Source organism: Macaca thibetana, chromosome 20 (assembly GCF_024542745.1).
Source record: "Macaca thibetana thibetana isolate TM-01 chromosome 20, ASM2454274v1, whole genome shotgun sequence".
NCBI lineage: Eukaryota > Metazoa > Chordata > Mammalia > Primates > Cercopithecidae > Macaca > Macaca thibetana.
In genome coordinates, this window is record NC_065597.1 from 65,094,852 (window position 1) to 65,122,391 (window position 27,540).

General features: G+C 47.1%; 2 protein-coding genes across 2 annotated transcripts in view; one reads left to right on the forward strand and one right to left on the reverse strand.

Moving 5' to 3' along the window:
* Positions 1-27,540, reverse strand: part of NUBP1 (NUBP iron-sulfur cluster assembly factor 1, cytosolic) — a 612,258-nt gene that overhangs the window by 95,251 nt on the left and 489,467 nt on the right. The window lies entirely within an intron of this gene.
* Positions 1-27,540, forward strand: part of TEKT5 (tektin 5) — a 68,225-nt gene that overhangs the window by 30,725 nt on the left and 9,960 nt on the right. The window lies entirely within an intron of this gene.

Below are 27,540 nucleotides of genomic sequence, written 5' to 3' on the forward strand. Positions count from 1 at the left end.
CTGTGCCCATCCCTTAGTGATCAATGACTATTAGTTATAAAAATAGTACAAAGCTATGGTCTGCTTTCTGATCTGCTGAAGTGAGAAGGATGACAAAGTAACTGAAAGAACCTGGCACCTGGTTTGAATTTTGGTACGATTAAGGGGTCTTGAGGAAGTAACTAACCCTTCTGAATCTGTTTCCTCATCTGTAAGAAAGGAACAATGCTACCAGCTGTGAGGAACAAGTGAGAAGGTGCAGGTGAGCCGCTCTCAGCCTTAGTGCCGCATTGGAATCTCCCAGATACCTGGGCCTCGCTCTAGGGATTCTGATTCAATTGGCCAGGGTGTGGCCTGCAGCAGATCTTTTTAAAGATCTCCAGGTGACTCTAATGCACAGCCCAGGACTGAGGACCAAAAGGTCTTCAGACCAGTGGTTTTTAAAGTGTGGTCCTTGGACCATCAGCATCAGCACTACCTGGGAATTTGATAAAAATGCACATTCTCAGGCTCCATCCGGGACCCACTGAATCAGAAAGTCTGCACTTTCTGATCCAAGTGATCCAAGTTTTAACAAGCCCGCTAGGTATATCTTCCGGGTGTAGACATGCAACAATTATCTGTTGTTCCCTCCCTCCCTCTTCCTTCCCTCCCTGCAGCAGATATGTACTTAGCCCATCCTATGTGCTAGACTGAGTGGGACGCTGGGGATACAACAGTGAACAACAGACAAGATCCCTACCCTCAAGGGACTTACATTCTAGAGGGGGAAATAGAGTTTAAAAAAATAAGCAAACACACAATTAATTAGGAACAGTAATAACTCTTTAAGAAGGAGGCCCTCAAAGGCCTGAGATGGTGAATTACCATCAATTTTTTTAAGAACACATTGGTCTCTCAGGCAAGAAAGCTTCTACCCATTTCTAACCCCATTCAGGACTTTCAGGACCTCTGACCTCAGACAGCCTCTCAACAGCTGATGCATGTGTTGGCTTGACATTTTCTGAAAGCAGCTGGGCCACCACTTGACAGAAACAGCTGTGAGCAGGACCTGCTCAACATTTATCTCCTGGAGTACTGGTTCCCAACCAGGGTGAATTTGCACCCCACTGGCATTTGCCAATGTCTGGAGACATTTTTGGTTGTTACAACTGCTGGGGGTGGAGAATGCTATTAACATTTAGTGGGTAGAGACCAAGGATGCTGTGCTAAACAGCTCCCAATGCACAGGACAGTCCCCACAGCTGAGATATATCTGGGCCCAAATGTCAAGAGGGTTGAGAGTCCCAGCTCTGGGACGTTCATGTTCTGAATCCCTGGCCAGGTCCCTCCGGAGTGCTCTTCTCCTCTTTCTCTCTCTCCTTGCTCCTGAATTTGGCTGAACTTGAGAATCTTCCACCATTTGACCAGAAAAGGATTTCAAGCTGCCTTCCCCCTTCCTGAGCTGGGGATCTGCACTGAGCTAAGCATCTCCTTGGAAACTCCTTGGCTTCGTGCACTTTGGAAAACAATAAATTTGCAAGGTTGCACAAAACATCCAGAAGCCTAAAGCTGGCTGGAACTGCTAAATCCATTTTTTTTCCCCTTCCACATCAAAAATAATTTCTTGGCCTTAGAGGCTTTCTCCACTGTCACAAGACACAGGCAGATAGTTTTACATGGCGAACAACCCTGCCAAACATATCTCTGCTTTCAGAGCTGCTGGGTGGATTTCTAGTCCAGCCAGGACTATCAGCACACTTTTCCACCGAGCCGAGGTTGGTTTTATCTGAGGCAGACCTGGTAATTGCCTTTCACACCCCATGCATGGCCGGAGACCATTCCCAGTGCTGACCTCAACCCTTTCCATATTCTGGGTGTAGGGTTGAGGGTGAGTGGGTGGGTGGGTAGAGTGGAGATTTGCTTCTGGCTTCTCCTCTACAGGAGGTGAGAGTGGGTGATCATAATCGAGTTTTCCATCCTGCTGCAAGCAGAAGGAGAAGGAAGAAGATAACTTACTGTAACAACAAAAGACATATTAGCCTTACTGAATGCTTTACTTAGGTGAGCTGATCTTTCCCTCCCATGAAGAAGGGGTTATTATTAGACCTATTTTACAGATGAGGAAACTGAGGACTCATCACAAAAAGTGATTTACCTGAAGTCTCCACCACTAACCACTCCAACTAGGAAATGGCAGAGCTGTGATTTTACTCCAGGTGGTCCTGTCATGGGTGCAATTGACTGGGGCCAGTGTTGTGGGTGGTAAAAGAATTTACCAAGATGGTCATGGGTAAAGAAAGGCAGATGTATTGGAGAAAGTACAAGGATACGTTGCAAGAAAGCAATGGGTAGCACAGCACAGAAGGGGCTGTCTGCAAAGAGGTAGGAGCTGGAAGGAAGTTTTACAGAGTTGTGCTGCTGGGGGTACGTGCAGAACAAAGTATTTGGGAACAGAATGCTGTGGAAGTGAGTTGTTTGTGGTTAACCGTCTCTCAGAACAATTGTTCTCCCCAACGTGGGGCCCCCTCCTTGTTGTTGCTAACTTATTAGAATGCCACAAGTCCAGCTCTAGATTCTGGGCTTCAGGTTAATAGGGATGCTTCCCCCGCTACCCAGCCTAATGATAACAATAACAGGTCAACATCTAAAGCAGTAGTTCTCAAACAAGGTGATTTGCCTCCATTTCCCCCAGGGGCATTTGGCAATGTCTGAAGACATTTAGTTGTCACAAATGGCGGTGCGTGCTACTGATGATTGGCATCCCGTGAGTAGAGGCCAAGGATGCTGCCAAACATCCCACAGTGCACAGGACAGTCCCCACCCCCCACCATGGAGAATCACCCAGCCTCAAATATCAATAGTGCTAAGGCTAAGAAACCCTGATCTGCTGGCATTAAGGTTTAATTTAAAAAGACAGAAAGGAAAAAAGATAGTAGATAGGTAGATGGCTAGGCAGATGGAAGGATAGATAGTGTGGAGGCTGAGGGACCCAGGGCTCTGGAAGGCTTGCTATATGCTGGCCGCAGGGCTGAACACATTACACGGGTTACCTAGATCCATCCTAGAAGTCATCTTCTGGGATAGGTGTTATTATCATCCTCTTTATACACATGGGGAAACTGAGGCTCAGAGAGATTTGGTGATTTTCCAAGGCCACACGCTTGGCAGTGGCTGGTGGCTCCCCAACCTCTCTTCTAGAAGGTTCCTCTGGATGGTAGTGAGGTGGGCACACTGGAACCCGAATACCACTGGCCTCTCCTCACTCCACACATTCCATAAGTTCTCAAGTCCTTCCTACTTCAACTTCTGGATACTCTGGTGACCTCATTCCTTCTGCAATTGTCCACACTGCCTAGGTGTGAGTCTTCCTGTCTCTCAGCTTATCCAGATTGTCCCCTCTGTCCGTCCTCCAAATGGCAGCCAGAGAGATCTGCATAAAACTACAAACATAATCATGTCTTTCTCTTGCTTTAAAGCTTTACTATGCACATGAATAGCTTGGGAGTTTGTAAAAATGTAGATTCTGTGCTGAGATCTGGGGTGGGGCCTGGGTTTCTAACAAGCTCTTCAAGTCCAAAGATGCTGGTCCATGGACCACACTTTGAGTAGCGAGGCACTGGAGAAATTGTTCTCTGAACACAGAAACCCCAGAGGAGCAGCAGACTTGTATGAGATGGGCGGCTTTCGGGGATCATGATTTCCCCTGGAATAGTTTATAACAGCGGTTGCAAACTCACAGCCCCAAGGGCCAAATCCCCGCCCCGCAACCTATTTTTATAAATAGTTTTATTGGAGCACAACCATGCCCAATACATTTTCTTGTTGTCTGCGACTGCTTTTGTGCTAGAAAGGCCAAGTTGAGTAGTTTCAACAGAGATCATAAAGCTATATATTGAGACTTGCAGCAATTTAAAGAGGATGGACTTGAAGAAGTAAAAACAAAACACAGCCAGGCATAGTGGCTCACGTCTGTATCCCAACACTTTGGGAGGCCAAGGTGGGTCAATCACTTGAGGTCAGGAGTTCGAGACCAGCCTGGCCAACATGGCAAAACCCTGTCTCTACTAAAAATACAAAAATCAGCCAGGTGTGATGTTGTGGGCCTGTAGTCCCAGCTACTCAGGAGGCTGAGGCAGGAGAATCTCTTGAACCCAGGAGGTGGAGGTTATAGTGAGCCGAGATTGTGCCACTACACTCCAGCCTGGGCAACAGAGCAAGACTCCATCTTCAAAAAAATAAATAAAAACAGACACACACACACACCCTTGCACTCCTGCTGGTAACATTCTCAGACTAGCTTTTGAAGGAAGTGGCTCCAGGCATGTGTGGGAATTTGAAGATGGAATTCTTAGAGAACATTACCTGGCCAGTCTCTGTTTCCCGGATGAGGAGATAGCGGCTCAGAGCAGTCAGGGGTTCTGAGTGGGAGTCTGGGCCCCATAGTTGGTTTGTGTTAGGGCTGAGATGGGAACCTGGGCCTCCTGACTTCCTACCTAGGGTTTCTACCTCCAGGACGCCCTGCACAGAATTCTGCCAGCAGGTGGGGGTGGGGTGGGGGGAGTTACTTAACACGAAAACCTTTGGTCAGCCAAAGGTGGGGGCATGTGGCCCAAGGAGCCACCTGCCACCTGCCTTGGGCAGGCTTTTTTCTGAGCCACATTCCAAAGACTGTGGAGAGCCTTTTTCCATCACACAGGCAACCCCTGTCTTGACCCCTTACACTGGAATAAGTGGGTTGATGGAGGCTAGGCTGGGGTGGGGGGGCGTTAAATTGGAGCCCATACCGGAGGTCTGGGGATCTGCTTCTCTCCATCTGTGACCTCATCACGTTGCCCTAATGTCTCAGAATGTTGCCTGTGATATCCAGGGAACTGGATTAAATGCTTCTGAAGGTGGATTCCTTTTAAATTAAAATAGTAATAGGTATTGGGGGTGGTGGAGACAAAAATGAGTTTTTTCCTTTATTAAGGTGAAATTCACATAACATAAAATTAACTACTTTAAAGTGAACAATTCGCTGCCATTTAGTATTCATAATATTGTACAACCACCATCTCTACCCAGTTCCATTTCCGTCACCCCAGAAGAAAACCCTGTGTCCATTGAAATCTATCCTCCCCAAACTTCACCCATTCACCTTTCACCTTTAAGCTATCGTAACACTAATAATGAGCATACAGGCCTTTCATGGTCTTCTTATCTTGAATGTAAACCATTGATTTGTTTTCTCTGCAGTTGCCTTATTAAAACTTTTTTTTAAAGTGAGGTATTGCTGGGCGTGGTGGCTCATGCCCGTAATCCCAGCACTTTGGGAGGTCGAGGTGGGCAGATCACAAGATCAGGAGGTTGAGATCTTCCTGGCTAACATGGTGAAACCCTGTCTCTACTAAAAATACAAAAAATTAGCCAGGCGTGGTGGCGGGCGACTGTAGTCCCAGCTACTTGGGAGGCTGAGGCAGAAGAATGATGTGAACCCGGGAGGCGGAGCTTGCAGTGAGCCGAGATGGCGCCACTGTGCTCTAGCCTGGGCTACAGAGCGAGGCTCCGTCTCAAAATAAATAAATAAATAAATAAACAAACAAACTGACATATAACACAGCAAAGAACACAACTGTATTAATCTTCAAATTTAAAAAAATGTTTAGTTATTATGGGGACATAGTTGTACATATTCATCAGGTACATGTGACATTTGACTGCATTAATCTGTGTACAGCTTGAATTTGATTTTTACATGTGTGTGCACATGTGTAACCAGTACCTAGTTCAGTGGCTGTCAGTCATGGGGTGATTATGCCCCTCAGGGGATATTTAGCAATGTGGTTGTCACAACTTGCGGGCTGGATGCTACTGGCATTTAGTGGGTAGAGGCCAGGGATGCTACTAAACATCCTTCAATGCACAGGACAGATGCCACACACAGAATTATCTGGTCCCAGACCAGGCACCGTGGCTCACATCTGTAATTCTAGCACTTTGGGAGACTGAGGTGGGTGGATCACTTGAGGCCAGAGGTTTGAGACCAGCCTGACCAACATGGTGAAACCCCATCTCTATTAAAAATACAAAAATTAGCCGGGTGTGGTGGTGCATGCCTGTAATCCCAGGTACTCAGGGGGCTGAGGTACAATGATTGCTTGAACCCGGGAGGCAGAGGTTGCAGTGAGTTGAGATGGCACCACTGCACTCCAGCCTGGGTGACAGAATGACTCTGTCTCAAAAAAAAAAAAAAAAAAAAAAAGAAAAATATCTGACCCTAAATGTCAGTAGGTAATGAGGTTGGGAAACCCTGTTCCAGATCAAAGCCTAGGACATTTCTAGTTGCAGGAGCCCCCCTCTTGCCCCCTCCCAGTCTACACCCTCTCCCAAAGGAGCCGTCATTCTTACTTCTATCACCAGCCATTAGATTTGCCTGGTCTTGAAATTCATGTTGATGGAATCATGCAATATGTTCTTTGCTTGGTGCTTGGCTGCTTCCACTCAATATAATATCGGTGAGGGTCATCCATTGTATTGTTGTGTGTGTGTTAGAAGTTCTTTTTTTACTGCTGGATAGTAGTCTATTGTGGGACTATTCCACAAATGATCCATCCTCCTGATGACAGATGTTTAAGTTGTTATGAACATTCTTGCACAAGTCTTTTGGTGGACATATGGACTCCTTTCTCATGGGTGTTCCCAGGAATGGAATCCCTGGCTCATAAAGTGGGTGTATCTTCAACTTCAGTAGGTTCTGTCAAACGGCTTTCCAGAAGTTGACAAATATTGACTTCCACCAGCTGCATATAAGTGGTCCAGTTTCTCTGCATCCTAGTCAACACTTAGAATTGTCATCTCTTTCATTTAGATTACAAGACAATAATCAGATTCAAAGACAGGGGATACAAACTTTCTTTTGTGGGTGGGTAATGAAAATGTTCTAAATTAGATTATAGTGATGGCTGGACAACTGTAACTATACTGAAAACCACAGTACATTTTAAGTGGGTGAACTTTTTGGTAAATTGTATCTCAATAAAGATGTTGAAAAAATTGAAAGGGGAATGACTTTCCTACAATGTGACTTATGTTATCATTTACCACTTAAAATCACTTTGGAAGTCATTGGTTACAGCATTGGCTTCACTCCTATTTCTCTACTGTCTTATCCTATTGATTCCTATCCTAAATACAGTTGTTTAAAAGCAGCTCTAGGCTGGGCATGGTGGCCCACGCCTGTAATCCTAGCACTTTGGAAGGCTGAGGCAGGTGGATCACCTGAGGACGGGAGCTTGAGACCAGCCTGGCCAACATGGTGAAACCCCATTTCTACTAAATATACAAAAAAATTGGCTGGGCATGGTGGTGCACGCCTGTAATTCCAGCTACTCAGAAGGCTGAGGCAGGAGAATCGCTTGAACCTGGCAGGCAGAGGTTGCAGTGAGCCGAGATCGCGCCACTGCACTCCAGCCTGGGCAACAAGAGTGAAACTGTCTCAAAAATAAATAAATAAATAAATAAAGGCAGCCCTAATTTTTGGCTTTATATACAACTAATTGTCCATGAATCTGAGTCTAGGCTTGAACTTCAAGTCAAAAAGGTAGGCTGGGCGCAATGACTCAGACCTGTAATCCCAGCACTTTGGGAGGCTGAAGTGGGGGAATCACTTGAGCCCAGGAGTTCAAGACCAGCTTGGGCAATCTAGCAAGACCTCATCTCGACACAAAATAATAAATTTGTCAGGCATGGTGGTGTGCATCTGTAGTCCCAGCTACTCAGGAGGCTGAGGCAGGAGGGCCTCTTGAGCCCAGGAGATTGAGGCTGTAGTGAGGAGTGATTGCACCATTGTACTCCAGCCTGGGCAACAAAGCCAAGACACTGTTTCAAAAACAAAACAAAAAATAATTTGCATGTACCCAGTTGAATACTTTTCTGGAGAGATCTGTATAACCCAAATGTTTGTGCCTTTGATTACCTTTTCCTCTTATCAGTTTATTATATCTCAGGTGTTTGTTCATTTCTAGGGGTTCACTTCCATAGGCCTTACCTCTTTGGCTTCCAAATTTCTCAGCAAATAAATCAAGGTGGCTGGGCACGATGGCTCACACTTGTCATCCCAGCACTTTGGGAGGCCAAGGTGGGTGGATTGCTTGAGCCCAGGAGTTAGAGGCCACCCTGGGCAACAAAAAATAAGAATAATTAGCTGGGCGTGGTGGCACATGCCTCTAGTCCCAGGTACTCAGGAGGCTGAGGTGGGAGAATTGCTTGGGCCCAGGAGGCATAGATTGCAGGGAGCTGAGATCACGCCACTGCATTCCAGCCTAAGTGATGAGCAGGACTCTCAAAAAATAAAAATAAAAATAAATAAATCAAAGGCAGTGGTTCTCAACACGGGGCAATTTTTTCTTCTAGGGGGTAGTTGGCAATGTCTGGAGATGATTTTGGTTGTCACGCTGGAAGTGAGTACTACTGGTATCTAGTGGGTAGAGACCAGGGATGCTGCTAAACATCCTTCAACGCACAGGACGGCCTCCTCCACAAATTTTATCAAAGAGTCTATCAGAATGTCAGTAGTGCTGAGGTCAAGATACCCTCATCAGGGATGATTTGCTATGAACTCTTTGGTCATATATGACAACTCATTTGGGATTAGGTTCAGCCACACGTAATAGAAAACCTCAAATAGCACCAATTTAAGTAAGTTAGAAGTCTACTTACCTCTCACATAAAATAAATCTTGGGTTGGCAAGTTGGCTTCATGGTGTTATCAGATGCCCAGGCTGCTATTTTTCCACTTCACCATCCAAGCATTTATTTTTCACACTTAGATCTCATGGTCCAAGAGGGCTGCTGGAGCTCCACCATCACATCTTAAGTTCGAGCTAGCAGGAAGATACCCGAGAAAGAGAAGGGCACAACCACCCCCTTTTAAAAGAGACTTCCCAAGAGTCCTGGACAACATTTTGATTCCTTTCTACTGGCTGGAATTAGTCACATGGCCTGGAGCTACAAGGGAGCCTGGGAAATGTAGTCTTTTATAGTGTTCCACAGGTTAAGAGAAAATGGATATTAATATGGCCCTTTCTATGTGTCAAGTAGCCACAATGCCACCCACATATAAACATATATAATCTTACATAACCCTCACAATAATCCTATATGGCAGGCATTAAAAATATTTCATAATTAAAAAAAAATACTGAGGTTTAGAGAGATTAGGTAATTTGTACAAGGTTGAATAGGGGGTAAGTAGTGGAACTGGGATTGGAACCCAGGAGTTCTGCTGGGTTCTGAAGGCCTACTTTTTCCAATGGACTACACTCCCTCCATTTAGACTGGGAGCAATAAGAATGTGTAAATATGGTTGGAGGCTGTTTGTAAAGGCAACATTTTTTATGTAATCGGCTTTCGAGTTACCCGTTCAGCATTTGTGTATATGTAAAAGAGATAACAATTCTTGAAGGATAAATTTAGTCCTCAATTTTTTTTTTGGGGAAAGGTAGTTATTTCTCCAGCAGTAAATCTCTCTTCCTGCATTACAGAATTTAAGTTGCCTGCAAAGACAAATTCTTTCAAGCGAATCTGAATTTCCTATTGTCTTACATTAAAACACACACACACACACAATGATCCCAAATGAAAAATCTCATCACAGACTGGGGGGGGTTGGGGAAGGGAGGGTGGGGAGCAGGACAGTCCATGGCATGGTGGCAGACACTGGACTAAGCAATGTACACACTGTTTTAGGGGTCTCCAGAGAAACAGAAGCAATAGGATGTACAGAAATATATCTGAGAGGAGATTTATTATAGGAATTGGCTTGTGAGGTTATGGAGGCTGAGAAGGCCCACATCCTGCAGTGTGCATGCTGGAGACCTGGGTAACCTGGTAGTGTCATTCAGTTCCAGTCCTAAGGTCTAGGAGTCAGGGGCTGAGGCTGTAAGCCTCAGTCTGAGTCTGAACCAGCAACTCTGATGTCCAAGGGAAGGAGAAGGTGGATGTCCCAGCTAAAGTAGAGAGAGCGAATTCACCCTTCCTCTACCTTTTTGTTCTATTCGGACCCTCAGTGGGTTGGGTGATGCTTGCCCACATTGGACATGGCCACTGAGTTCATCCATTCAAATATTAGTTTGTTCCAGAAACACCTTCACAGACACCCCTCAAAATAATGGTTTACCAGCTAGCTACCTGGGTATCCCTTTAAATTAACATATACAATTAACCCAGTCAAGCCAGTCAAATTGACATATAAAATTAACCACTGGCTGGGTGCAGTGGCTCACATCTGTAATCCCAGCACTTTGGGAGGCTGAGGTGGGTGGATTGCTTGAGCCCAGGAGTTTGAGATCAGCCTGGCCAACGTGGCAAAACCTCATCTCTATGAAAAACACAAAAATTACCTGGGTGTGGTAGCATGTGCCTGTAGTTCCAGCAACTCGGGAGGTTGAAGTGGGAGGATCCCTTGAGCCTGGGATGTTGAGGCTGCAGTGAGCCGTAATACTGCCACCGCACTTCAGCCTGGACAATGGGGTGAGAACCTCTCTCAAAAAAATAATAGAGCAGCCACCACACACACACACACACGTGCACACACACACAGTTTTACTTAGTCCCCCCAGTAACCTTGTGGGCAAGTGTTTTTGTTTTTATTTTTTTGAGACAGAGTTTCACTCTTATTCCCCAGGCTGGAGTAAAATAGGTCAGTCTCGGCTCACTGCAACTTCTGCCTCCCAGGTTCATGCGACTCTCCTGCCTCAGCCTCCCAAGTAGCTGAGATTACAGGCACCCGCCACCGCACCTGGCTAATTTTTGTATTTTTAGTAGAGACGGGGTTTTGCCATGTTGACCAGGCTGGTCTCAAACTCCTAACCTCAAGTAATCTGCCCGCCTTGGCCTCCCAACGTGTTGGGATTACAGGCATGGGCCACCACACCTGACCAGGCAAGTTATTATTAAGCCAGTTTTTATAGACAAAAGAACAAGTGCCCTACACAGTGTCTGGCAGCTAGAAAGGGCTCAATTGTTGTTGAGTGCAGATTGCATGAGGCACAGAGAGGTTGTGATCCATGCAAGGTCACACAGCAGGAGGTGGAATTGAACCTACATCTGTGCAACTATAGAGAGGCTCAGGAAGGTGAAGTAACCTGTCCCCAGGTGTATAGCACGTGGGAGGCTTAGGACTCCTGCTCCCCAGGCTCGCCTCATCTCCACTGGCAGGCAGCCTGCTATATGCAGAGCACAGAGTTTGGGCGGGAAAGGGAGTGAGGTGAGTCCTCTACTCTACCGCCCTCTTCCCACCAGAGTTCCAGTTCCCAGGCAGGGCTGGGCGGGGAAAGCAGGGCTGGCTGCCAGACACAGGATGCCAGGACTCCTCCCATGGGGTGACCCCCTGAGCCAATCCCCAGCAGCCTCACCCAGCCACTAGGATATGCCAGGCTGTGCCCCAGAAGCCTCTTTTCCCCAGATTCCTCCAGCTTCGTGGGAACAGGAAGGTTAACATCCCAGCGGAGGGGGCCTGCAGTGGGGGAGCCCCTCAGAGCTTGGGGGATGGGCAGAGAGATGCCAGCTCTGTCTGTGCATGTGTGTGTCTCTGCCTGTGTATATAACAGATCATTCTACCTGACCTGGAGAGGGTGGGGGTGTGTGTGCGTCTCTGCCTGTATATACAAGGAATAGTTCTACCTGACCTGGAGAGGGTGGGGGTGTGTGTGCGTCTCTGCCTGTATATACAAGGAATAGTTCTACCTGACCTGGGGAGGGTGGGGGTGTGTGTGCGTCTCTGCCTGTATATACAAGGAATAGTTCTACCTGACCTGGGGAGGGTGGGGGGGGGGGGGTGTGTGTGCGTCTCTGCCTGTATATACAAGGAATAGTTCTACCTGACCTGGAGAGGGTGGGGGGGTGTGTGCGTCTCTGCCTGTGTATACAAGGAATAGTTCTACCTGACCTGGGGAGGGTGGGGGTGTGTGTGCGTCTCTGCCTGTGTATACAAGGGATAGTTCTACCTGACCTGGAGAGGGTGGGGGGGTGTGTGCGTCTCTGCCTGTGTATACAAGGGATTGTTCTACCTGACCTGGGGAGGGTGGGGGTGTGTGTGCGTCTCTGCCTGTGTATACAAGGGATTGTTCTACCTGGCCTGGAGAGGGTGGGAGGGCAGGTGGGGAGAGGAGCAGGACTTTCCTTTGGCATTTTTCAGATTGTGTGGGAGAAAAGCATGCGCTGTGGGAAGAGCTGCGTGCCACCTTTGCTCTGTGAACAGAGAAGTGTCTGCGTCTGCCAGCTCTGTGTGCCAAGGCAGTGAAGGGGTCCATACCTGCTAAGGTTTTCAAGAGTTCCTTCTCCCAGGCCCTGTGCTAATCACGTTGCTGGATTGTCTCACTAAACCTCGCCTCCAGCCCATGGACTAGGAATGATTATGACCCCTGCTGTAGTGGAAAGGCTCAGAGAGGGTAGGACATTGGCCCAAGGACACCCAGCTTGGATATGCTGGAGCTGGGATTCAGACAGTCTGGTGCCAATGCTTCTCCTCTTGTCTTTTTCATTTTTTGGAGTCTTGCTCTATTGCCCAGGCTGGAGTGCATTCGTGCCATCTTGGCTCACTGCAACCTCTGCCTCCCGGGTTCAAGTGATTCTCCTGCCTCAGTCTCTCAAGTAGCTTGGATTACAGGCGCCCACCACCATACCTGGCTATTTTTTTTCTTTTTGTATTTTTAGTAGAGATGGGGTTTCGCCATGTTGGTCATGCTAGTCTCGAATCCCTGATCTCAGGTGATCCTCCCGCCTCGGCCTCCCAAAGTACTGGGATTACAGGTGTGAGCCACCGCACCCGATTGTGTACTCTTGTCTTAAACACACACCCCATGGTGTGTATTTATCCATCCAGAGAGACAGTGTTCACTGAGCACCTACTAATTGATTAACATATGCAAAGTCCTTGGAAAAGTGCCTGGTACACAATAGCAGTATGCTAAGTGTTGCATATCATCATCATCATCATCATTATTATTTACTGTGTTACTGACATTGATCCCATGTAGGTACTGGGAATTCAGAAGTGAGCAAAACAGACCAAAATCCCTTCCCAGAGGAAAAGCTTGCTTTTTGGTTAGGGGAATTAACGACAAAATTAATGAGTAAAACATACAGTATGTCAGGGATAAGGGCTAGAGAGAAAATGAAGCCGGGGAGCAGGCGATTGGGGGTGCTGGCTGGTTTAGGGCTGCGATTTAAACTGGGATGTCAGGGAAGGGCTTCTTGGCTTTTTAGCCATAGCCTGAAGGAGGTGGGAGAATAAGGCATGTGGATACCTGGGGAGGTACATCCCAGGTGGAGGGGCAGCTCCCCTATTTGATCTTGTTGCATTGGATTGCCCTGTAGAAAGACCATGTCGCTAAACTGTCCCTCCAGCTCGGGATGAAGGTCCCCTGGGCTTCCTCCTCAGCATGAAGCTTCAACCTGCTCTGTCTCCAGCCCCTGCCCCTGGCCAGCCCATGCAGCCATCTGCCTCTCCGGCGTTGGGAGTCCCATTCCTCAAACTTCTGGAAGCTCTCATGGTGCCCCAGTGTTTCTAGTGCACAAGCAGGGGCTGCCCCCCAGACAGAGTGGGTGTGGCTTTTTTTTTTTTTTTTTTTTTTTTTTTAGTTGGAATCTTACTCTGTCACCCAGGCTGGAATGCAATGCCACAATCTCGGCTCACTGTAACCTCTGCCTCCCAGGTTCAAGCAATTCTCGTGCCTCAGCCTCATGAGTAGCTGGGATTACAGGCTCACACCACCATGCCTGGCTAATTTTTGTATTTTTAGTAGAGACTGGGTATCACCATGTTGGCCAGGCTGGTCTCAAACTCCTGACCTCAGGTGATCCACCTGCCTTGGCATCCCAAAGTGCTGGGATTACAGGTGTGAGCCACCTACCTGGCCAGATTTCCTCCCTTCTAATGAAGATGACCCTGGCCTTGAGTGACAGAGTCTGGACAAGATGTTAAGGGGCATGTTTTTTGGCAGAGGGCACACCCACATGGACAGATTTACATTGGGTGTGAGTCATTGATAGGTTCTAGGGAAGCCAATTCTGGAAAACCTGCAGACAGGCCCTGTAAAGAAATGGGAGGGGGACCAGTCGCAGTGGCTCACACCTGTAATCCCAGCACTTTGGGAGGCCAAGGTGGGCAGATCACCTGAGGTCAGGAGTTCAAGACCTGCTTGGCCAACATGGTGAAACCCTGTCTCCACTAAAAATACAAAAATTATCCAGGCCTTGTGGCACACACCTGTAATCCTAGCTACCAGGGAGTCAGAGGCAGGAGAATTGCTTGAACCCGGGAAGCAGAGGTTGCAGTAAGCTGAAATTGTGCCACTGAACTCCAGCGTGGGCAACAGAGCAAGACTTAGTCTCAAAAATAAAAATAAAAATAAAAAAAGAAATGGTGGGGGGAGGAGGAGGAGACAACAGGGGGAGGAAGAAAGTGGAACGGGGTGGGGGTGGTGGAGAAACAGGCAGCTGTCAGTTCCAGTCTCAACCTGGGAAGGATATGGGGTGGGAACAGGCTCTGCAGTGGTCTCTGCCCCTCAGTGTCCTCCTCCTAGCTCTGCTTCAATTCTCTTTCACCTGTGTTATCTATGTACCAAGTGCAGGAGTGCCATATTCTCAATTTTACCGTATTCATGTGCCACCTGGACCATTACTGACTGTGTATTTGTATTTAAATTGAGTCACCTAAAAATTTCAAAAAATAGACCGAGTGCAGTGGCTCATACTTGTAATCCCAGCACTTTAGGAGGCCGGTGTGGGAGGATCACTTGAGCCCCAGAGTTCGAGAGCAGCCTAGGCAACAAGGCGAGACCCAGTCTCTACAAAAAAACACTAAAACTAGCTGAATATGGTGGTGTATGTCTGTAGTCCTAGCTACTCAGGAGGCTGAGGTGGGAGGATCATTTGAGGCCTAGAAGGTCGAGGCTGCAGTGAGGAAGAATGGTGCCACTTCACTCCAGCCTGGGTAAGAGACCCTGTGTTACAAAGAAAAAGAAAATTAAAAAAAAAAATGTTATTTAAAAGAGACACAGCTGGGTGCATTGGCTTATGCCTATAATTCCAGAACTTTGGGAGGCTGAGGCAGGAGGATGGCTTGAGGCTAGGAGTTCAAGACCAGCCTGGGCAACATAGCAAGACCCCATCTCTACAAAAAATTAGCCAGGCATGGTGGCACACACTTGTAATGCCAGCTACATAGGAGGCTGGGTTGGGAACATCACTTGAGGCCAGGAGTTCTAGGCTGCAGTGAGATACGATAGTGCCACTGCGCTCCACCCTGGGCAACATAGTGAGACCCAATTTCTACAAACAAAATACAAATAAAAAAATAGCCAAGTACGGTGGCATGTACCTGTAGCACCCGTTACTCAGGAGGCTGAGGCAGGAGGATCACTTGAGCCCAGGAGTTTAAGGTTGCAGTGAGCCGTGATCATGCCATTGCACTCCAGCCTGGGCAACAGAGAAAGACCTTGTCTCTAAAACTAAATATAATTAAAAATGAAAATCAAAGAGAAACTTCAGGTCACTTCAATAAATGGAAAACCATCAGCACTTGCTGTAACCTGAGGGTAGCTAGAAAATAAATATAAGGAAAGCAGAGCCAACCATTCAAATGCAGTCTGAGCCTGTGGCCTGCAGAAACTGCTCCATGCTGAAGCTGCTGTTTGTGAACCATGCAACATGGCCGAGGGCTAGAGAGACAAAGATAGGCTGGCACCACGTGGGGCCTCATGCCTGGAAATGGTCAGCAGGTTTGAAAAAAAACTGACAAGGCGGTAACTGTCTCACTTCTCTCATCTAAAAACCAGGGAATGCAGGCAGGGTGTGGTGGCTCATGCCTGTAATCCCAGCACTTCGGGAGGCCGAGATAGGCGGATCATTTGAGGCCGGGAGTTTGAGACCAGCGTGGCCAACATGGCGAAACCGTGTCTCTACTAAAAAAATAAATAAATACAAAAATTAGCCAGATGTGGTGGCACACGCCTGTGTCCCAGCTACTCAGGAGGCTGAGGCAGGAGAATCACTTGAACCCAGGAGGTGGAGGTTGCAGTGAGCTGAGATCCGGCCACTGCACTCCAGCCTGGGCGACAGAGCGAGACTTCGTCTCAAAAAAAAAAAAAAAAGATAAATAAAATAAAAATAAAAGCCAGGGAATGTTGCTAGAACCTTCTGCATAGGATTGGTTTGGTCCTATAATGAGATGATTCATGTGAGAGTCTTGGCGCAGGACCCGGCCTGGAGTAAACACTTGAGAAATGGTCGTGTGTGGCTGTGCCCTTGTTCCTCTGCTTACACAGGAATTCCAGGAGAACTAACATGGTGCCTCTTTTTGTGGCCCTGTCCCCCATCCATGTGCTGTACATCAAAGGCATCTAATAAATGTTTTTAACAGGAGGTGGAAGGGACTTGAGTTCCTGTGATGCTGGAAGTGACCATTTGTCTCACTTGTAGCATGCACTCATATACGCTTAACAAGTGTTTGTTGCATAAAAAGCAAACAGAGTGTAAAGTCCACCCGAACGTCCACTCCACAAGGACAGGGTTTTCCAGCTGTTCTGCTTACTGCTGGATCCACCGCCTGGAACAGTGCTTTGCACTAAGTTGGTGCTCAATGAACATTTGTTACGTTGACACATGAATCAATGACTCTGAATGAGTGAATGAATAAATGAATGAATGAATGAAGAAAGGATTGAGCTTATGAATGAGTATTAGCTCTTCCTTTCCCAGACCCAGGAGACAGGCCTTTTGTAAAGTTTCAGGTCCCCATCAGAGGCTGGCTGAGCCCTGAGCATGGTGACCAGGGAGTGGAGAAAGTGAACAAAGAAAGAGACAAAGTGGGCTCAGGTCACTGGCCTGTGGCATCTCTAGATTTCTCTAGCAGCAGCACCTATTGGTGGAGAGGAGCATCCTGGGAGCTGCCCTGGATGGGCTCAGGGTGAGGCAGGGCCGGTGCGTACCACAGGCAGCTGCTGCTTTTTATTTTATTTTATTTTATTTTGAGACAGGGTCCCACTCTGTCACCCAGGGTAGAGTGCAGTGGCGTGATCACAGCTCACTGCAGCCTCGACATCCCAGGCTTAAGCGATCCTCCTGCTCAGCCTCCTGAGTAGCTGGGACTACTGGTGTGCACCACCACGCCCAGCCCACTGGCAGCTTCTTATCACCCGCTGAACTCTCAGTAATGTCCTCTCCACCCCAGCAATAGGCTCTTCAAGTAAGGACGCCTAGATGGTAGGGGCTGTTTTCCATGACCGGGCAAACACTGGGCAAAGTGGCACCAAGAAGCATTTTTCATCTATATAAGGCTTCATTTTCTTCTGCGCTGGGCTGAAGTGGTGCATTCTAAGGGTTGTACATCCCACCCACTGCTCCCACAAAGGGGAGGTTTCTGAAGAAAATCCCCAGGGCTTCCAAGAGAGGTGTTCCCCCTTTGAGTGTTTATATGCCACTCACTCGCTGGGCACAGAACATTCTCATGGGATAATGTTTAACCTGCGTGTGGGCTGAGTTGCTATGGCTCACGGAGGACCAGGTGAGGGGCCGGCCTCCTTCCTAGGTGGGCTCCGGAGGAGGCTGGGCCTCCCTGCCTCCCATAACCCAGCTTCCTGTCTTGACTCCACCAGTAGGAAACAGGCATCCTTTTGTCGTCTTTAGGGAGCAAACTGCTATCTGTTTTTTCTGGATTTTTTCGTAAGCTAATAGAGAAGCCAGGACTTTTATTCTTTGAAAAAATTCTGTTTTAAGCAATTTCTTGGTGTCCATAGGGTATGGACCCAACCTCACTAAAACAGTCATTCCTGCGTATGAAGATGTGTGAATGTTATACAGCTTATGAGAAAGGAAAAAAACAAAGTGATTGTAAAATCCTTGAAGGCAGGGACTGGGTGTTATACTTGCAATCCCACCTTGTTCAGGAGCAATTTACTGTGTAATCAGTTTTCCCCTATCTTAAAAGCTGAGATGGGCAGGACTCTATAATTTGGAGGGCAGGTTGTTCCCAAATTTGAGTGTGCATAAGAGTCACTGGGGGGAAGCTGGTTAAAAATCTAGACTTCCAGATCCCACTGTGATTCATTCATTCAATTAATGTTTACTGAGCTACTACGGTAGGTAGGGTTTCCAGATTTAGCAAAGACGAATACAGGATGTCCATTTAAACTTGAATGTCAGATCAACAAAATTTTTTTTTTCTTTGAGCCAGAGTCTTACTCTTTTGCCCAGGCTAGAATGTAGTACAGTGTTGTGATCATAGCTCAGTGCAACCTCGACCTTCTGGGCTCAAGCAGTCCTTCCTCAGCCCCCCAAGTAGCTGGGACTACAGATGTGCACTATATGCCTGACCAATTTTTCATTTTTTTTTATAGGGATGGGGTCTCACTATATTGCCCAGGCTGGTCTCAAACTCCTGGGCTCAAGCAATCCTCCCACCTCAGCAACCCCCCAAAGTGCTGGGATTACAGGCACAAAGGCACCATGGCCGACCGACAAATTATTTTTATTTTATTTTATGTATTTTTTTGAGACAGAGTTTCACTCTTGTTGCCCAGCCTTGCAGCCCAGTGCAATGGTGTGATCTTGGCTCCCTGCAACCTCTGCCTCCCAGGTTCAAGCGATGTTCCTGTCTCCGCCTCCCAGTAGCTGGAATTACAGGTGCCTGCCAACACGCCTGGCCAATTTTTGTATTTTTAGTAGAGGTGGGGTTTTATCATATTGGCCAGGCTGGTTTTGAACTCCTGACCTCAGGTGATCAGCCTGCCTTGGCCTCCCAAAGTGCTGGGATTACAGGCGTGAACTGCTGCGCCCGGTCAAATTATTATTATTTTTCGAGACAGGATCTTGCTCTGCTGCCCAGGCTGGAGTGCAGTGGTGCATCATGGTTCACTGCAGCCTTCACCTCCTGGGGTCAGGCTAATCCTCCCACCTAAGCCTCCTGAGTAGCTGGGACCACAGGTGCATACCACTACACCTGACTAATTTTTTTGTATTTTTTGTGGAGATGGGTTTTCACCATGTTTCCCAGGCTGGTCTCGAACTCCTGGGCTCAAGCAATCCTCCCACCTCAGCCTCCCAAAGTGTTAGGATTATAGGTATGAGCCACTGTGCCTGACCTACAAATTGTGTTTTAACATCAGCATGTCTCATGCAATAACTGGGGCTTGCCTTCGTGCATTCATGCTACTATAACCAAGTACCATAGGCTAGGTGGCTTGTAAACAGCGAAATTTATTTCTCACAGTTCTGGAGGCTGAAAGTTCAAGGTCACGGTGCCAGCATGAGCGGGTTCTGGTGAGGGCCCTCTTCCGGGTCGTAGACAGCCTTTGTTTATTCTTCACCTGGCAGAGAGCAACGTAGCTCTTTGGCCTCTTATAAAGGCACTCATCCCATTCACGAGAGCTCCTCTTCTCACCTAATCACCTCTCAGAGGCCCCACCTCCAACACATTGGGACAGATTAAGGTTTCGATATAGGAATTTTGGGGGAACACAAACATTCAGACAGTCCGTTATAGAACATACATGAGAAAGTGCTTTGCTGTTTATGTGAAATTCAGTTTTAACTAGGAGTCCTATAGTTTAACTGGTAACCCTAATGCTGCACCAAACACTGTTCTAGGCGATGGGAGAACAGCGTGAACAAAACACAGCCCCTGATTTCTGACAGCGTATGTTCTAGTGAGGAAGCAATTTCCTGGTGACCCCATGGGGTCTGGAGACAAATCAATCCACATAGACAAATAGATCCAGGAAGGAAGGGGGAAGCCAGGTGAGGGGTGGAGTGATAGAGGTGGCTGTCCATTTTTAATAGAGTAACAGGGAGGCTCTTTCTTTGGAGGTGACATTTAAACAAGGACCTGGGGAGGTGAGATTTAGATGCAGTAAGTATGTAAGGCTCAAGGATCTGGAAGATTCTGATGTGGGGGTCTGTGAACGCCACTCGGGGAAAAATGACTTTAGGGTTTCAAGGCTCATGTCCACCTCTGATGATGCACTGAGCTGTTTACTGCCCTTCTCTGGGCCTCAGTTGACTTCATATGTGCAGTGGGGATAGTAGCCACTGACTAGCTTTCTCACAGGGCCGTTGTGGGTATCAAATGACGTAAAAGATGGGAAAGGACTTCATAAACTGAAAAGCGCTCAGCAGGGTCTCGACTAGCGCTGTCCAATAGAAATACGATGCAAGCCCCTTGTATAACTTTAAAGTGCCTAGTAGCTGCTTGAAAAAGCAAAAAACTGAAATTTATTTTATTTTATTTTATTTATTTTTTGAGACAGAGTTTTGCTCTTGTTGCCCAGTCTGGAGTACAGTGGAGCGACCTCGGCTCACTGCAACCTCCTCCTCCCGAGTTCAAGCGATTCTCCTGCCTCAGCCTCCCCAGTAGTTGGGATTACAGGCACCCACCACCAGACCCAGCTAATTTTTTTCTTTCTTTAGTAGAGACGGGGTTTCATCATGTGGACTGGGTTGGTCTGGAACTTCTGACCTCAGGTCATCCACCTGTCTCGGCCTTCCAAAGTGCTGGTAAAACAGGCGTGAGCCACCCTGCCCAGCAGGAAATTGATTTTAATATGTTTTATGTAATACATAATACTTTGATAATATACCAAAGTGTTATTTTTACATGTTGTCAATGTAAAAATTACTACAGAGATATTTTATAACAATTTTCTTGTGCTAAGTCTTCAAAATCTGGTGCATGTTATATGCTTACGGCTCACTGACGGCTCATCTCGATTTGCACTAGCCACATTGAAATGCTTAACAGCCATGTGTGACCCTTGGCCTCATGTTGGACAGCACAGGTTATATCATGAATATTATGTGAAGAGCCAGCCTCATTGTGTTAAAACACAGTGTATTAGTGGAAATTTTGAGGTATAATCATACAGCAAATTTTTAAATATTTTTATATTTTACTTTTCCTTTTTTTTTTTTTTTTTTTTTAAGAGATGGGGCCGGGCGCAGTGGCTCACACCTGTAATCTCAGTACTTTGGGAGACCAAGGCGGGCGGATCGCAAGGTCAGGAGATCAAGACCATCCTGGCTAACCCGGTGAAACCCCGTCTCTACTAAAAATACAAAAAATTAGCCAGGCGTGGTGGCAGGCACCTGTAGTCCCAGCTGCTCAGGAGGCTGAGGCAGGAGAATGGCATGAACCCAGGAGGCAGAGCTTGTAGTGAGCCGAGATGGCGCCACTGCCCTCCAGCCTGGACGACAGAGCGAGACTGTCTCAAAAAAAAAAAAAGAGACAGAGTCTCGCTCTGTCACCCAGCCTGCAGTGCAGTGCTGCCATCACAGCTCACTAGAGCCTCAAACTCATGGGCTCAAGCCATCCTCTCACCTCAGTCTTCTGAGTAGCTAGGACTATAGACATGAGCTACCAGGCCCAGATAATTTTTTTTTTTTTTTTTTTTTTTAGAGATGGTGTCTCACTGTGTTGCCCAGGCTGGTCTCAAACTCCTGGTCTCAAGTGATTCTCCTGCCTTGGCATCCCAAAGTGCAGGGATTACAGGTGTGAGCCACTGTGCCCAGCCTTTATTTTATTTTTTAAATTGACACAATAATTGTGCATATGTTTTGATGCACACCATGTATAGTGATCAGGGTAACTTGCATTTCCATCATATCAAACATCATTTCTTTGTGTTGGGAACATCCACTATCCTCCTTCTAGCTATTTGGAGCTTATGTCATAGTCATCCTACAGTGGCATAAAACACTGGAACTTATTCCTCCCACCTCGCTGTAACTTTGCATCCTTTAAGAACTCACTCTCTATCCCCCGCCCTTTCCCTTCCCCTTCCAGGCCTGTAGTATCCTCTGTTCTACCATTTACTTCTATGAGATCAACACTTTAGATTCACATATGAGTGAGAGCATACAGTGTTTAACTTTCTGTCCCTGGTTTACTTCGACGGTAGAATATTGAACAGTAAAGTGAAACAGACCAGTGACACAACAATATGAATGATTCTTACAATAGGCTAAGTAAAAGAAGCCAGACTAAGGGCAACAGATCAACAGATGATCACCATTGAAAAGACAGTTCCCAAGAAGAGGGGGCATTCCACACCACAGGGGTCCACAGGGGGAGCACTGGGGTGGCTCAGGAAGGAGGGAGGGAGGGGGAGAATTGTGGCCAGGAGCCTTTGTTATGGTTTCCGTGGGAAGGACAGGGTGGGGCAGGGTAAGAGGCTTAGGAATGGCTAATTAGGATCATTTCAATGGGCTCTGGGGAATAGGGACTGTCCCTAGTTGAATAGTACCTGGCCTGGGGTGATTAGAGCAGGTGTACGGTGGCCTGGTGGACAGTGAATGCCCAGTAAAGGAAGTGGTCGGACTGTGGGCTGTAGGTTGGTTGCTTTGCATTTGAAGAGTGTGCTCCAGGGTGACTTGTCTGCTTATCTCTAGGAACTGGCTAACCCTGGGAGGGCCAGTGCCTGTAGGGTCAGCAAGGCCTCAGATATCAAAGCTCCAGAACACAAAAGATAAGACGTGTGTCATGCACTCATACAGCAAGAGGTTTGGCCGGGGGCATGACAATCCAGATTGGTTTGGGTGAATGTCAGTAGCTCTGTCATTTCTCGGCCCTGACAGCCTGTGGCCAGCCCCTTAGCTTTTAACAGGAAGAAAGATTTCAAGGAATTGCCTGAACTGAGCTTCTTCAGAGCTTGTTTTTTTGTGCTAGAAGTTTTGAAGGCTTTGCCTAATTCCAGTTGAGACATTCAAGGGACAGGATCCCTTTCTCCTCCTTTCGTGTGATTATTTTTTTTTTTTTTAGACAGTGTCTCACTCTGTCACCCAGGCTGGGGTGCAGTGGCATGATCTCAGTTCACTGCAGGCTCGATCTCCCCTGCTCAAGTGATGCTCCTGCCTCAGCCTCCCTTGTAGCTGGGACTACAGGCATGCATCACCATACCTGGCTAATTTTGTCTATTTTTTGTAGAGACAAGGTCTCACTATGTTGCCCAGGCTGGTCTCGAACTCCTGGACTCAAGTAATCCTCCCACCTCATCCTCCCAGAGTGCTGCAATTATAGTCATGAGCTACCATGTCAGGCCTCTATGTGATATTAATGCCCAACTCCAAACATGGTGGGGTCTGGGGGAATCTAGGGGTTTCTAGTGCCTGCTGATAATCACCCAAGTGTATTGGGAGATGAGGAGTGGTATTTTCCTCTCCCTTGGAAATACCAGGTCCCTCTTGGCTGCAACATCTCAGTGGTTGGTGCTTGCGGACCATGGGAGGAGAGTGTAGGGATAGGAGCCTCTTTCGGTTAATATCTCTGATGCCCACCCCTCAGGCCCCACCCCAATCCACCTGTCCACCTGTACCACCTGGGCTAATCCACATGCTTCTCTGAAGACCTGCTCTTCAAAGAGACAAGCACAATGCAAATGAAAACCATAATATACCACTACATTCACAAGAACAGCTGAAATTAAAAAGACTGACCACACTAAGTACTGGCGAAGGTGTGGAGCAACTGGCACTCTTGAATACTGCTGGTGGGAATGAAAACTGGAAACTTGGGGGAAAACTTTGACAATTTCTTAAAAAGTGAAACATTGACCTAGTCTATGATCCAGCTATTCCACTCCTAGGCATTTACCCAAAAGAGATGAAAGTACACATCTCCCCAGAGACTCAAATACAAATGCTCATAGCAGCTCTTATTTGTAATAGCCCCAAAGTGGAAACAACCCACATGTCCATCAACAGGTGGCTGGATGAAAATTGTGGTGTCGGCCAGGCACGGTGGCTCACGCCTGTAATCCCAGCACTTTGGGAGGCCGAGTCGGGCAGATCACGAGGTCGGGAGATCGAGACCATCCTGGCTAACACGGTGAAACCCCGTCTCTACTAAAAATACAAAAAATTAGCCGGGCGTGGTGGTGGGCGCCTGTAGTCCCAGCTGCTCAGGAGGCTGAGGCAGGAGAATGGCATGAACCCGGGAGGCGGAGCTTGCAGTGAGCCGAGATTGTGCCACTGCATTCCAGTCTAGGCGACAAAGTGAGACTCCGTCTCAAAAAAAAAAAAAAAAAAGAAAGAAAATTGTGGTGTAGCTATGCAGTGGAATATTGTGCAATGAAATGAAACAGATCACTGATACATACAACAACATGAATAATTCTCAAAGTAATTATGCTGAATGAAAGAAACCAGACCCACCCCCCTCCAAAAAAAAAATATATATATATATATAGAGAGAGAGAGAGAGAGTCAGATTCTGATGCTAGAAAGGCAAACTAATGCATTGTGACAGAAGTGTTTATCTGTGATCAGTGGTTGCCTAGGGTAGGAGGGAGGGATTATAAACAGGTATACAGAAACCTTGGGGAGTGATGGATTCATTCATTATCTTGATTATGGTGATGGTTTCATGGGTATATACATAAGTCAAAACTCAGCTAATTGTAAACATTAAACATGTGTAATTTATTATATATCAACTCTATCTCAAAGCTATAAAGCTTTAAAAAAAAAATCTGTGTTTTAAAAAGTCATGTACAAGCCAGTCATGGTGGCTCGCATGCCTGTTTTCTCAGTGCTTCAAGAGGTCGAGGCAGCAGGATCACTTTAGGTCAGGAGTTTGAGACAGGCCTGGGCAACATAGCAAGACACCCTCTCTAAAAATATAAAAAGAAAGTTAACTGAGTGTGGTGGCATGCACCTGTAGTCCCAGCTACTGAGGAAGCTGAGGTGAGAGGATCCCTGGAGCCTGGGAGGCAGAGGTTGCAGTAAGCCATGATCCCGCCGTTGCTCCTTAATCCGAGCAACAGAGACCCTGTGCCACAGAGGAGGAGGAGGGGAAGACGGGGGGAGGAGGAGGGAGGGAAGGAAGGAAGGAAGGAAGGAGAAAAAGAGAAAGAAAAAGGAGGAGGAGGAGGAAGAGAAGGAGAAGGAGGAAGAGAAGGAAGGAGAAGGAGGCAGAGAAAGACTGAGGAGGAGGAAGAGGAGGAAGAAAAAGAAGAAAGAAGCATGCGTAAGCTTTAGGGGTGGGCTGGCGGGAGATCAGACTGTGAGGCAGTGCCAGCCTCCAGTCCCAAGGCAGATCTGGGAGCAGGCGCTAGGATGCAGAGGGGACACAGAAGGGGACAGGTGGGCCTGGACGCTCCCCCGGAGTGGCTCACACTCTGATTGGGGGACCCAACCTACCCTGCTGTGAACCAGTCTGTCTGAGGTGTGTTAGTGGAGACACAAACCTTTGCTTATGCCAGAGATATGATTTGTTTCAATTGGGAGGATGGGATGAGGCTTCTTGGAAACAATGGTATTTCAATGTATTGGTCTCAAAGTTGAAAAATAGGGCCGGGCGTGGTGGCTCAAGCCTGTAATCCCAGCACTTTGGGAGGCCGAGACGGGCGGATCACAAGGTCAGGAGATCGAGACCATCCTGGCTAACATGGTGAAACCCCGTCTCTACTAAAAATACAAAAAACTAGCTGGGCGAGGTGGCGGGCGCCTGTAGTCCCAGCTACTCGGGAGGCTGAGGCAGGAGAATGGCGTAAACCCGGGAGGCAGAGCTTGCAGTGAGCTGAGATCCGGCCACTGCACTCCAGCCTGGGTGACAGAGCGAGACTCCATCTCAAAAAAAAAAAAAAAAAAATAGAGTGTGATCATTGGAATAGCTGGCCTCTGATGAGCACTTAGTATGTGCTAGGGACTCTTGGAAAGCTGTACATGCAGTATTCCATATTATTCTTGTCACACACTTACTGTGTGGACACTTTTATCACCTCCACATAAGGACATGGATGCCCAAGGTCTTATAGGTATAGGTCTTATAGGTATAGTGGTGATACCAAGATTTGGCCCCTGGTGGTCTAGTTTCCAATTCAGCACTCCTATTATTCCCAATCTGCCTCTAGTGTGTGCGTGTGTGGATGGAGAATATATTGGAATGTACAACTGTTTGAGTTTTTTGTTTTTTGTTTTTTGGAGATAGGGTCTTGCTCTGTTATCTGGGCTGGAGTGCCATGGTGCAATCATAGCTCACTGCAACCTTGAACTCCTGGGCTCAAACAGTCCTCCAGCCTCAGCCTCCCAGGTAATTGGGACTACAGACTTGCGCCACCATGCCTGGCTAACTTTTAAAATTATTTTGTAGAGATAAGGTATGTTGGTATGTTGCCCAGGCTAGTCTCAAACTCCTGGGTTCAAGCAATTCTGCCACCTTGGCCTCCCAAAATGTTGGGATTCCAGGTGTGAGCCACTGCACCCAAACTTGAGTTTGATTTGAAGGTGCGTTTGGGACCCTTCAGTTGTAAATCATTATCACTTATCACTAGTCTAAAATGGAAAAGGTAGACGGTATTGAACAAATGTTGAATGAATTACCCCACGTCACTTGCAGATAGTACTTTTTGTTTTACATCATAGTCTTGTCTGTCTCTTTCCCCAAACCCCCATGGTTTTGATGATGAACTTTCAAGTAGGGCTTCACTGGTTGTTTCTTTGAATTATCCTCTTCATTAATTACGTGAACAGGGTAGAAATGCTCAAAGATGTTGACTTCCCATGGTCTTGTATCAAGGTAGCAATCACATTCACAAAGCAGATGCCCTTGTATGGAAGAGCAGGTGCATCTCCAGCATCTCCCATGAAGATGTTCCTGGTGGAGCTGATGAATGGCTTCTCTAGGTGGTATAGAGTCTCTGGGAAAATGAAATTGAACTCTTCATGGTCATCAGTTGCTTGGGCATATCCTTCTGAGCGCTGGAGGCCATCATGGCAGGACATCACTGCATCATTTCTAGGCTTCTCAGGGACTGAGCACATGCAACCTCGCCATTGTGTTCTGCTGAGTCTGGGAAGGGGTGTCAGGACAGCTTGTCCTCAAAGGGCCTTGTCACAGGAGAGGGACACCGTGACCAGCAGAACTGCTCACAGGTCGAGGGCCACTGGGTGACAATAGGGCGGAGAGTGGATGTTTCAGTCATGGGGATGTGACATCGTTTAGTGCCAGTGTCTCAGTTCTGGGTGTGTTTGTGGTTGGCCAAGTGCGCAAGGACGGGTTCCTTCTGGAATAAATGCATAGACTTTTGAGCCTATTCTTTGTTCATGCTCTCATTCTTTTATTTTCTGTTGTGGAAAGTTTCCAGTACACAGAAGTAGAGAGAATCATATCAAAGACTTGCAGCAGGTGCTGTGGACCACACCTGTAATCCCAGTACTTTGGGAGGCTGAGGCATGATGGCTGCTTGAGTTCAGGAGTTTGAGACCAGTCTGAGCAACATAGCAAGACCTCATCTCTTGAAAAAAAACTAAACAATTAGCCAGGTGTGGTGGTGTGTGACTGTAGTCCCTGCTACTTGTGAGACTGAGGCGGGAAGCTCATTTGAGCCCAGTAGGTCAAGGCTGTGGCGAGCTGTGATTGCGCAACTCCACTCCAGCCTGAGTGACAGAGCAAGACCCTTTCTCAAAAAAATAAAATAAATGAAAGACTTTCATATACCCAACACAAATGTTGACATTTCACCAATCGTGCCTTGTATTTGACTTTTTCTGATTTTCATTGAATTTTCTGTTGAGGCATAACAGTCAGTAAAGCTCACAGCTTGATGG